At 37.3% G+C, this 12542-nt stretch overlaps 1 pseudogene; it reads left to right on the top strand.

Annotated features, from left to right (window-relative positions):
• The first annotated feature begins 6668 nt into the window (after positions 1-6668).
• LOC145099330 (uncharacterized) lies at positions 6669-8198 on the top strand (annotated as a pseudogene).
• Positions 8199-12542: the final 4344 nt, after the last annotated feature.

The raw sequence follows: 12542 nt of genomic DNA, 5'->3' as shown, positions 1-12542 counted from the left end.
CTGCTCAAATAAAGTGAAGTATCTGGAATTTGGTGAGATTGGGACATCCCAATAACCATCTGAGGGGGGTTCCGCATAGGTAAGATGTGGGGCGTAGTCATCATCAAGAAATATTCTATGTGGATTGAACCAAGAGTTTATCAGGACTCATCCATGACCGTGTCAAAACCGCAAAGTCTCCAAACTTCTTCAGCAAGCTTGGCTGCGCTCCAATCACTTTTTCTTTTAGTAGTGGCAGGTGAGTCATTTGAACTCGGAGAAGACATATATTCAAAGAGCTCTATTTCCGCCTAAGATCTATTCTTATAGATCAGATTCGAGCTTGTATTCTTGAAGTGAGGGGGAGTCTCTGGTTTTTCAGGAGTGTTTTCAGTTTGAAGTGGAGAGTTGTGAGGTGGAGTGTGATGAGATGGTTTCGGTGAAGGTTGTGGTGTGGGAATTTTTTTAGTAGAGACTGGGGGAGTTTGATGGTGTGAGATGGAGTGGTTGGAATGATGGACTTCTTCACTTCCACCTCTTGAGGAGTTTAGACCCGGAGCCTCCTCAAGCCATTGATGAAGGCCATCAACCTTGTCAAACACTACTTGAAATTATGCTTTGAGGGCTTCGGCCAGTTGTTGATTATTGGGGATGGAGGGATTGAAGAGTAGTTTGTGGATCTCCTTGGTGAGTTGAAGGATTTCTGGACCATGGAAGTTGGAAGATAGAGATCGTTGCATTCTGTTAATTGTTGTTTGGAGAACGGAGATTGCGAACTCATAAGCAGTGTGAGTCTCAACAATCAACTTCTTAGAATGTGAGGCTTGATCCGGAATGGCTTCTTGGAGATCGGTTTTCATTGCGGTAACCTCAGAGATGAGGCGTTCCGCAACAACGATAAATTCTCTGTGATCAGCTTGACGATTATTGTCAAGTGATCTGATCCCCATTTCGACCTTCGAAGAGATACGCTCTGCATCCATTCTCTCTCTCTAGTTTCCAGCCTTTTGATTCTTTCCATCAGGGACTGTGATCCAAGAATCTCTTCTGGTTGCGGTTGATTTGGCTTGACCGCAACTAATATTTGATCAACCTTGGCCTGTAGACTAAGAAATTCTTTCCTTGTCACCGCATTCTTTTTCTTCTTTTTTCTTTTCCTTCGGCTTAGAAGTGGAGTGATGAGAACCATTGGATTCTTCATCTTCATCAAACATCATCAGATCGTCATCAAAAGCAGAGGGTTTGTTTACCTCTTGTAGTTCATCATCATCGAAGCCAAAAATGGGAACATAGCTCACTTCGATTTCCGGTTCGTCATCTTGTGAACCTGCAGCAGTGGGAGAAGGGGGAGCTTGAGAGACATGCTGATCAACAATGGCTTCCTGAGCTTTCTGAACTGTTTCGGCCATTGCGGACATCCAGTCTTGAACCTTGAGGATGGTGGCTACAGTATTGACATTGTTTATAGCATCTGCCCAATACTTGGCCACAACTTGTATCTCTTGTTCCTTGAGTTGCTGTTGTTTGATTTAAGGTATAGGAACTAGTAGAGATCATGGACCGAGAGGTCATGAACTGTTAAGTCCTTGGAAGGGTTTAAGGTGTAGGAACCATTAGAGATCATGGAACGAGAGGTCAAGCAAACAAATCAGAGTCATATCCCGATAGTGAAGGTGCGCTGGAACGCAAAGCGTGGACCTGAATTCACTTGGGAACGAGAGGATCAGATGAAACTGAAATACCCTCGCCTTTTCGCTTAGTTATTTGTAACTTCTTAATTGCTTAAATTCTAATTTCGGGACGTAATTCCTTCTAACGGGGGGATGATGTGACAACCCGAAATTTCCATTCTGTACAAACTATATCACTTCAATAGAAGTTATAGCAGTCATAGTTAATTTTCAGACTTTTTCGTGTAAGTTTGAGTAATTCAGGGTTTACACTTCAGGAAATATCAGGAGAGTGGGTGCACTAGGGTTTTGTGCAACACTGTTATTCCAACACTCTATTATATTAGAGATCATTTCAGGAATAAAAATATTTTCTGCCAAAAATATCTCAGGACTATAAATAGAATTCTAAACCAAATTCATTCATTATTCGCATTTCCAACTAGAGAAAAACCATTTTCTCTCTCACAGATCTTTGGGTTTTTATCCCAAATCGTGAGTACCTCTTTCTAGTAGTGTTAGAAAGCTTAATATGTGTTTATAACATGATTTAGAAGGCTAAATCACTAGATTTAGGAGTTTACTCCCCAAGGTGTTCTTGGGCGGTAAACTCCCGAAAACAATGCCTAGCCTTTCCCCCGAGATATACTACTGCCCTGGACTTATATAGGAGTGTATTAGGGACAAGAAAACATTAAAGAACCACCAAAGTTTGGGAGTTCACGGCCCAAGATGATCTTGGACCGTGAACTCCAAAATCATGCACAAAAGGGTGCTTTTAAGGCCCCTTAAGCCTTAGACAATTACTATAAATTGTTCCCCACTTAAATGAAGGACTAAAACACATCAAAAGCACCCCTTCAAATGAGTTCACGGCCCTAATAAGGTTCTTGGGCCGTGAACATCAAACAAAGGCACCAAAGTGTGCCTAAGGCCTTCATATGCTTTGAATAAAAGTCTAGAACCTATACCACATGTGCAAGAGACTTGAAAGCATAAAAAAACACCCATCCTTAAGACTTTACGGCCGAAAACTCTAAGGGAAATGGCCTTAGGGCCGTAAACTCCTCAAATGAGTGTTTATATACCTTAAACCGTTCCAAGGACTTAACCACCAAGTTGGAATAATTCTAGGGATTATTTAACACCTTAAAGCAACCAAAGACATTGAGCCTTGGAGTTTACGGCCGTAAACTCAAGAGTTTACAACCATAAACTCCATGTGTGATGGTATATGGAGAGTAAACTCATATATGGAGTCCTTTGGAACCCTAAACCTAAGTACCTTGTCCCATAATAGCTTAGATGCAATCCTTAGGGCTTAAAACACTTATATAAAGTGTTTATTATGTTCTAGGATGTCTTAACATTATCAATTAGTAACTTAAGACTAATTGAGTGCATATATGTGTGATTATATGTTCATTAGGATCGTAGTGTGTGTACAAGTCCTCACTTGACACCTAGCAATCCTACACCGTCCAATTCATCCGAACCACCATCTACAGGTGAGTTCATACCCCTTAATCAATGTTTTAAATGATTTTAAATGCTTTAATGGGGGGGGGGGGGGAATACAAGTAGAAAACAGTATGTTATTAAATCAATCTTATGTATTTTATAACTGTGTTTTCACTCAGTAGATTTCACATATTTCAAAAGGTGACACATGAAATGGTTTTCTATCTTAAAATACCTTGATAACAAAAGTATTAGTTTCGAAATGTTTATTAAAATGACATCAAGTCACTCTTAATTATTGTTCAAAACTCCTAGATATCTTGCAAAACCATTATTTTTACCTTCTTGAACAAAACAAAACTTATACGCATATGTTCTTATATATGTATTGATGTTATAGTTTCCATCCTTCGTTCAGTTTCCCACACCCTGGTGTATCGAGGGTGCATAAATCTACTTGAACAACCAATTACCTTCCAGTTAATTATTGCAGGGATAGTTAGAAGAAACAAAACATTATTCCTATTACAAGGAATCACACAAGAGTCAGTTCATTCATGAGTCAATATTAGTACCTTACATGATACATGAGTACAATTACTTAGGATTACATGATACATGAGTACGTTTACATAGCTACATTTATCTGAATACACTTACATGAATACCATACATGAGTACTGTTACGTAGATACATTATTCGGTATTCACTTACCTGGATACTTGTACCTAGAGTTATTAGGAAGATTTATTCGTACCTTTTGTGTAAATTTTCCTGCCTATCCCTGTTCGATGGGATGTCTAGACGGGACTAACCATTCCGGAACCCAGCTGTTAGCAACACTGGGTGATGAACATCTACGGATGTCTAAGGTTATCACTTATCATAGATAGATTGATATCGGGACTAACCATTCCTCCATCCTGCTGTTGCAACAGAGGATGAGATGAAAATCTCCGGATGATCATTAGGTTACCACTTATATTAGGAGTCGGCTACGGGACTAACCCTCCCTCCACCCTGCTGCCGCTACAGAGGGTGAGGGGACAATCTTCGGATGTTCATAGGGTATACCTTTCGCTTCGGCGATGTCGTGATAATCCTGGTCACCCAGGGATAACACTTACATGATTATGCTTTTTCCTGTTTACTTTATTTTGTGATATATTCACATAAACGATGAGCTAGACTAAGTACTTTTAGTACTAGTCAATAGAAAGGAAAAACTATCATTTTACTTACAGAACATTAGGGTCTTGGTAGAAGACTACATTGTCATAACAAAACATTAGAGTCTTGGTAGAAGACTACATTGTCATAACAAAACATTCGGGTCTTGGTAGAAGACTACATTGTCATAACAAAACATTCGAGTCTTGGTAGAAGACTACATTGTCATAACAAAACATTCGGGTCTTGGTAGAAGACTACATTGTCATAACAAAACATTCGGGTCTTGGTAGAAGACTACATTGTCATAACAAAACATTCGGGTCTTGGTAGAAGACTACACCTCAAACTGATAGAAAATAAGGGATTTCTAGGGCTTTTCATACTTCCATCAACATTTTCATTTAAAGGTTTACATGAATTTTAAAATAGCTTTTAGTAAGCAAGACAATGACACTTAAATACTTATGAATTCACCAGCTTTAAAGCTAATACTCTCTTTCAAAATAACTTGTATTCTCAGGTCATCAGTAGACAGGTACGGTGGCCAGGTTTTGAGAAGACGGAGAAAACAAGTCTCGTCTTTTATTTTGATTGTATATTTTTGGTGTCTTATTACAGTGAAAGAACACACATGTATTAAAACTTTACTTATAATTCAATAGATGATGTTGTTGATTGTTTACTATTTTACATTGTTGTGATATTGTACATGACGTCCTGCACCCCTGAACGTTTCCGCCGTTTGTGGTTTTGGGGTGTGACACTAAGAGACATTAGAAAGGGTTGTAGTGGAAGGGATTGCGGTACCTTCAGGGTTTAAGGCTGCGGATGGAAGAGGCGGGGTAGGAAGGTATGAGTCAATAACTTCCGTAGCCTCAATGTGGTTTGAGACATCAGCAGTCTCGAGACCAAGGGTAGAAAGAATATGAGTAGGAAGTCTGGGGATTGGACCAAAGATTTCTTGGTCAGAGGAAGGGTTGTACCTTTTTAGATCCTTGGTGACGAAGAGATTGATGTCACCACCTATGTCAATTCTAGCATCCGCATGCAAGTCAATGCAAAGAGACCAGAACCTAACAAAAGTGAGCTCGGTTGGGTTCTGCCTTGGGCACTCTTTGGGAATGTATTGTAGAAAATCATCCCAAAGGATCTGACCGTAGTTCACATCGTGGCCTGTGTAGATCCTCCAAACCAATTCCAAAAGCTTTAGGCCCATGTTATCCGTGCCTCCGGTTCTGCCGAACAGAATGCAAATGATAAAATAGCATACAAACTGCCAGACCGCAGACAATTGGTTTTTCTTGAATTCACCAATTCCTTTGATCTTCTTCTGATAGCCCATCTGATACAGAGCTGAGGTGATGTCCGCCATTGATGGTGTGAAGAACTTGATGGAGGGATGAACAAGTAGATTAATGGCATTGAGAAATTTTTCTTTGGACGGAATGACCAAAGAATCATTGATAAGATTTAGATGGACTTCTTGGGGGTTATCGATTGGGCGATAGGCAGAGAAAGCACATTTGTAGAGAGTGGAAAGTGGAACAACGTCTGTGAAAGCATCGAATGGTCCAAACAGGGGCTGATTCGTCAAGAACTTGATCATCAGTTTTGTGGGAGCATTGTATGTGAGTTGATCTTTGAAAATGGCTCTGAAATTGCTAGAGGCAATTATGGGAGAATCAGAACCAGTTGGGTTCACTGATCCGGAAGCTTTAGATTGTTTCTTTGAAACCCCGGATTTCACCATTGTTGAGTTTTTGAGAGAGCTTGAAGGATGCAGAAAAGGATTAAGGATTTGAGAGCGGAAACGTTTCTTTGTGGCGAAGAAAAAGGTTATATAGTGGTTTATTGGACCGGGAAATGTTTTTGACCTAAGTGAAATTGGGTAAAAATGTTTGGGTTTATCTTTGAATTAGCATCTTTAATCTTAACCACAGATTGATAAAAAGGGATAAAGATTGAAATTAGGATTAACCAGAAAAGGACTCTACATTTAATGAAATGTCTGATGTTGAATCACGTCTTGAGAGAAAAACTTTGAGACACACTTGAACAAATGTTAGAACAAGTATATAGAGGAATAGTTAATCTCGAAGGATCTAAAAGCTCAATAATAATATTAATAGTTAGAAGTCAGTGAGTTACTTGCGGAAAAGTAAAGAAATGTAAATGAAAACAATTGTTATATCAAGTATACACATAAGCTGATTCATAATGAGGAGTGCATTGAAACCAAGTTAATAAGTGAGATCAAACTTAGTTACCAAGTCACAGATGACTTTCTCCGAGGAGAGATTGAGATTGATTAAGAAAGAAAGAAGATTGGATAGAAGGAGAACTTTGAGATGTGTATTAGAATTGGATGCGATATCTGATAATACATGAGGATGAGCTCTACATATAGAGACTCAAAAAGGTAAATGATTTACAAATCTAAGAGTAGCCATGCAAGGCTTACTGGAAAATAGAGTGTTTTACAATAAAGACAAAGTAATGTAAACAAGAAAGAGACTACGTTACCGAAGACTTCAGTTGATGATTGCTGATGAAACTTGCTTGACTGCGGTGTCTTAGAGGCTGCGATAGCTGATTGCTCAAGAGGGTCACTTTTTTGCTTCAACAGTATCCCATGTCACACTTCAGACCACACAGGGCACATGTTTATTTATAAAGTACTAAATGGACATCCTAGACGGTGTTATTAGACGTTTAGATTGAACGTATCGGTTTTCAGACGGTTATGCGTAGATCTTGCTACAATTTACGGACTACAACAAACACGAAATATATCTATTGAGGAATCTGTAGGAATATTCTTGATGACTTTGGCTTATGGGTGTAGCAATAGATTTGTGCAAGAGTTTTTTAATCATTCGGGGGAAACAATTCATAGGCATTTCCATACAATTTTGGAAGCCGTGCTAAAACTGAGTGCCGACATCATCAAGCTAGACGCAAACTATAATGATGATGTTCATGACTATATATTAAATAACCCTCGGTAATATCCAATGTTCAAGGTATTATCCAATGTTCATTTTCTTGGTAGTTAAACTTTAACAAATGATTTATCTATGATATATTTTTGTATTTGAAGGATTGCATTGGTGCTATAGATGGGGCACACGTTAGGGCATCAGTTCCACAAAACGAGGAAGCAAAGTACATTGGTCGAAATAGATATGCAACACAAAATATAATGGTTGTTTGTGATTTTAACATGTGTTTTACATTCGTATGGCCCGTTGGGAGGGGACTACACATGACACAAGAATTTTTAATGAAGCCTTACAGAGACCAGATCTTAATTTTCCATATCCAACGGGTGGTTAGTAAATTTTTATTTGGAACACAAGTTTTATATTTTTACTACTTTTTTGAAACGAAAAAATAATTTGTTTGTTTTATTTACAGATAAATATTACGTTTTTGATGCCCGATATCCAAATACTAGAGGGTATCTTGCTCCATACAAAGGCACAAATATTTGTTGTCATTTACCAGATTTTCGACGTGGACACTTGGCTGCTATTCGTGAACCTCGTGGACCGGAAGAGAAATTTAACTATCTCCACTCATCATTGTGAAATATCATTGAACGAACTTTGGGGGTGTGGAAAGCTATGTGGGCGTTATTAAGAGACATGCATGTTAATTACAAGTATAAGAACCAAGTGAAAATTGTGATAGCATCGATGTCGATCCATAACTATATTAGCAAAGTTGGTAGGTTTGATGAAGCGTTTAATAGGGTACAACAAGAATCCTACAATCCCATACGAGGTGATACTAGTAGTGAAGTTTACGAAGAAGGTCCGAGTACACGTCGCACGAGTGATGATGATTTATATATGGCAGCGATGCGAGATATTGTTGCACAAGATATAATCACATTGCGAAGACGAATGTAATATTATCTATGATATTTTTTTATAAATTATTTACAATTTGTATGAACGTTTTTTTAATATTATCATTGGTCTAATAAAAAAAATTAGGAATATTTAAAAGAAGTTTATATTTTATATTTTCTAATAAAATGTTTACAAAATTATAATATGTGTTTAAAAAAATTGTTAAGTATAAAATAGTATATATATATGTAAGCATGTTCATTTTAATCATTTTACATGTATAAGTTAAACCAAATACTTTTTAAAAGCAACTTTTGTCTTTTGCTTCTCAAAAGCTAATTCAAATACATTTTTAAAAACATCTTTTGTAAAAAGTCCTTTTACAAAAAGGACTTTTGATGGTAAAAAGATATCCCAAACACCCCCTGGGTGTTGCGAGTTGTGAAGACCAACAACAGATGCGAGACCAGAACAATAGTGATTCAATTCGGAATGCAATATTTTAATCTTAGAACTCCGAACGACTCCGAGCGCTCGGAGCGATTCGGACATCGATTTTCGAATGCGAGTCTGAGTTCAATTTCCAATGTCAAAAACTTCCGATTCCGATTGGCTTGAAAATTTCAAACACCAAACCTGCGAACCAGAAACAACTTACAAACAACGAATCTCCGATGCGAGCAAAATCAGTTCCGATTTGATTTTGAAATTCCGATTGATGGCATTTGAATCCGATTGTGATTTTGTTTTACAACGTGAGACTTCCGACTACAGGAAATAAATTAAGCCATTTTGACCATAGTTCCGATATGAACCCTTTTTGTTTTAATGAAATTGCAGTTTGTACCCAGAGTTCCGAAAGTGACTCATTTTTTGTCTTTAATTGCGAATTTAACCATTTATTTCTTCAAAGTTTCGAAACTAACCCCTTTTTGTCAATAATTCTGAATGTAACCCTCCTGTTACAGTACACTGTCAACTTGCACCCCTTTTGCTGAAATATGTCAGATTGCAGCCCTCTTGTGGCAGACTTTTTCTGCCACTTTTTCAACTTTTCACCTTTTTGTCATTTTTAATCAAGAAAAATCAATAAAAATTGATTTATTTAACACAATTTCACCATTTTTACATAAATTTCGTCAGCTTTTGTCCTTTTTTTTGCTAAAGGTTTATGAAACCTTTGGGACCCATTTAAGATTCAAAATTGAAGTTGGTTTCTTGCACACCCATTTATTTAAGGATAATCGATCATCTTCTGAAAATAATACCCGCTTTTTAATAGGAAAACAAAATTTTCCAAAAATCTCATTGACCTAACTAAAAACCTTTTTCTCTTTTCTCCAACTTCTAACATCTTCATCTAAACAAAAAATGAATTTTCTTTGAACATTCTTGACTTCAGCTTTCTGGACGTTTTCACATGCATGAGGGACTTGAACCTTGGGCATCCAAACCTTCTTCATTTTACTCTTGTTCTTATTCTTTTCATTCTTTTTTGATTTCTAGGCTTCAGAAACGAATTTCAGATCTGAACAACCTCTTCACCTTTCTGAATCTGAACATTTGAAGAGTTTTGAACACAATCCTTAGGAGTTTGGTAAATCTTAACATCTTGAATTATTGGCTTTCTGTAAGGAACCAACCCTTCAAAAACATCATCAGAACTAGAAAAATCATTTGTTTGGTTTCCAATAGAACAAAACTTCTTTATTTTCACTATTTCAGAAGACTTGATGTCACACCCCAGAACTAGACGGCGGAAATGTCCGAGGGGTCGTGTGACTTAAATTTAATATCATCACAATGAGTATACATGAATCATAACATAAACATCACCATGCATCAATATATTACAACTGACATTCTTCACATCAAGTACATTGTTTTAACGTTACAAATCCATACATAAATAGTTTGATAGTTTTCAAAAGAAAAACACACTAACATACTTGCTACTTATTCGTCAGCTTACCTGTTACCTGAGAATACAAGTTATTTTGAAAAATGGTCAACATATGGAATGTTGGTGAGTTCATAAGCAGGTTAGATATGAATATGTTTTATGTAGTTTGAATGAAAAGGTGTGAAGATCCGTAAATATATGCATGATGATTTCAAAACATGTATAATTGAAAAACTTTGTATTAAACGTACAAGTGAAAATGTTGAACTTGATGGGTTTTAGCCATAAGAACTTTCCTATGTGCGCATGCAAAACCCTAATGCTTGAATCTAGGCTTTCTAATTAAACATGCTTTGAATCCAAGACTTCTAATGACTATTTAGGAATAAGAACAATGATAAAATAGATCTAGAATCATACCTTTGAATTCCTTGTTGATCTTGTTGTCTTGGAGCTTCTAGAGTCACAATTGTCACTCCTCTAATGGCTTACAAACACCAAATAACAAGGAGGATGATTTGGGAGAGAGGAGAGGGGAGGAAATCGGCCAGGGTTTCTATGCTTTTGATGAAGTGCCAATTTCCCTTGGCCATAGGGTCTATTTATACTTGTAGACTCCTTAAGGGTTACAACCTAAAGCCTAATTGGATAATCTTCTCTTAAGGCTATCCAAATCCATTCCTTAGATAACTCTTGGACGATTTGAGCTATCCTTTAGCTTCTAGAATCCGCCCAATCCATATCTATATGGATTTACAGTCTAAAGTTTAACTATCAAACAATTGACAGTTTATACCCTCTTATTTAATTAATCTCTTTAAGTCACCAAATTAATTCCAAAACAAATTCTATGACTTATATTAATCAAATAACAATATATTATTCTCATAATATATTAATAATATTTACTCTCTCTTAATAAATCATCCTATCAAGTTGCTATGGTGAAGGCAACCCAAAAGGACCATGCACAACCGGGTCAAATACTTGCCTAATATAGTTGCAGCCTTAGAGACTATTCCAACAGTCTCCCACTTGGATAAGTCTAGTAACTATATGCATAAGTACAATTCGGTTTGCAATCGTAGCTCTCAAAGAGGCTGTCAAACTATGATCTAATTAATCTTGTCCTTTAGATAAGGGATCGTACGGTCCTCTGTTAGATATCATGCTGACAATCCTATGGAATGATTAGTCAAGCATTTAGGTTTCTCGATCTCTGATTTATTTGACATAGAACTTAATCGAACACATCAATTCAGTTCTGACCGGGCCCGGCACATAAGTCAAATCAAATCATCGAGCAGCCGAGATATCGCTTTTACCTTCTTAGATAAAAGTTACAGATAAACTTCGACTTATATGCATTTACTTATTCATTAACCAACTATACACAACAATGCGTTTTATAACACCGAGTTACTGATGCGTTTTCGCATTATCAATGTACAATCAATTAACAAATAACAAACCATATATCTAGGTTTTAAGACTATATGATATTATTGTCTTGCGATCATCCTATTATATCATATTCCATAAGGTGATTCCAGCAAGCGCGGGTTTGTTCCAATGCTCAAAACTAGTTCATAAGCACTCATGAATGTTGTAGCAACCCTTTGCTATGTCTAACACCATTTAGACAATCTACACACCAATTCATGACAATCTTCATTCATATCTACTTCCAACATATGAACGATTGTGGACAATTCGAATAATTCGATTATTCCTAATAAACTCAATTATTCTGGAAGTCAAAACATGCAAAGTGAAACAATAGTTAAATAATTAACATAAGACAGTAACATTACTCATAAATAAAACTCCTTTATTTAATCATCAAATGTTAATTACATTTATCTATTACACGTTTCTAACACTATCTAATCTATGCTAATATCATCCTTCAGCCCAATACTCCTAGCATGCTGCAAGTGCTTAACCCTACTCAGTCCCTTCGTAAGCGGATCTGCTGGGTTATCTTCTGATGATATCCTCTTCACTACGAGTTTTCCTTCTTCTACACGATGTCTAATGAAGTGATATTTTCTGTCGATATGTCTTGATCTACCATGATCCCTCGGTTCCTTGGTCAAGGCTACCGCTCCTTCGTTATCACAGAAAATCTCCATTGGCTCCTTTATGGCAGGTACAACTCTAAGATCACCGATGAAGTTCTTCAGCCATATTGCCTCCTTCGACGCTTCGCTCACTGCAATGTACTCTGATTCGCACGTTGAATCAGCTACGGTTTCCTGCTTGGAACTCTTCCATGTCACTTCTCCTGCATTCAGGGTAAAGACCCAGCCCGACTGTGAACGGTAGTTGTCCCTGTCGGTCTGAAAATTGGCGTCACTATACCCTCGCACCTTCAAGTCATCACTCGCTTCGAGGACTAAGAACCATTCCTTCGTCCTCTGAAGGTACTTAAGGATATTCTTCACCGCAATCCAATGTGCTCTGCCAGGATTCCCTTGATATCTGCTAACCATGCT

The sequence above is a fragment of the Lactuca serriola genome, chromosome 4 (genome assembly GCF_051521515.1).
Source record: "Lactuca serriola cultivar US96UC23 chromosome 4, Lser_US96UC23_V15, whole genome shotgun sequence".
NCBI lineage: Eukaryota > Viridiplantae > Streptophyta > Magnoliopsida > Asterales > Asteraceae > Lactuca > Lactuca serriola.
The sequence above is the reverse complement of the archived record's forward strand: the minus strand, read 5'-3'. Positions and strand labels throughout refer to the sequence as shown.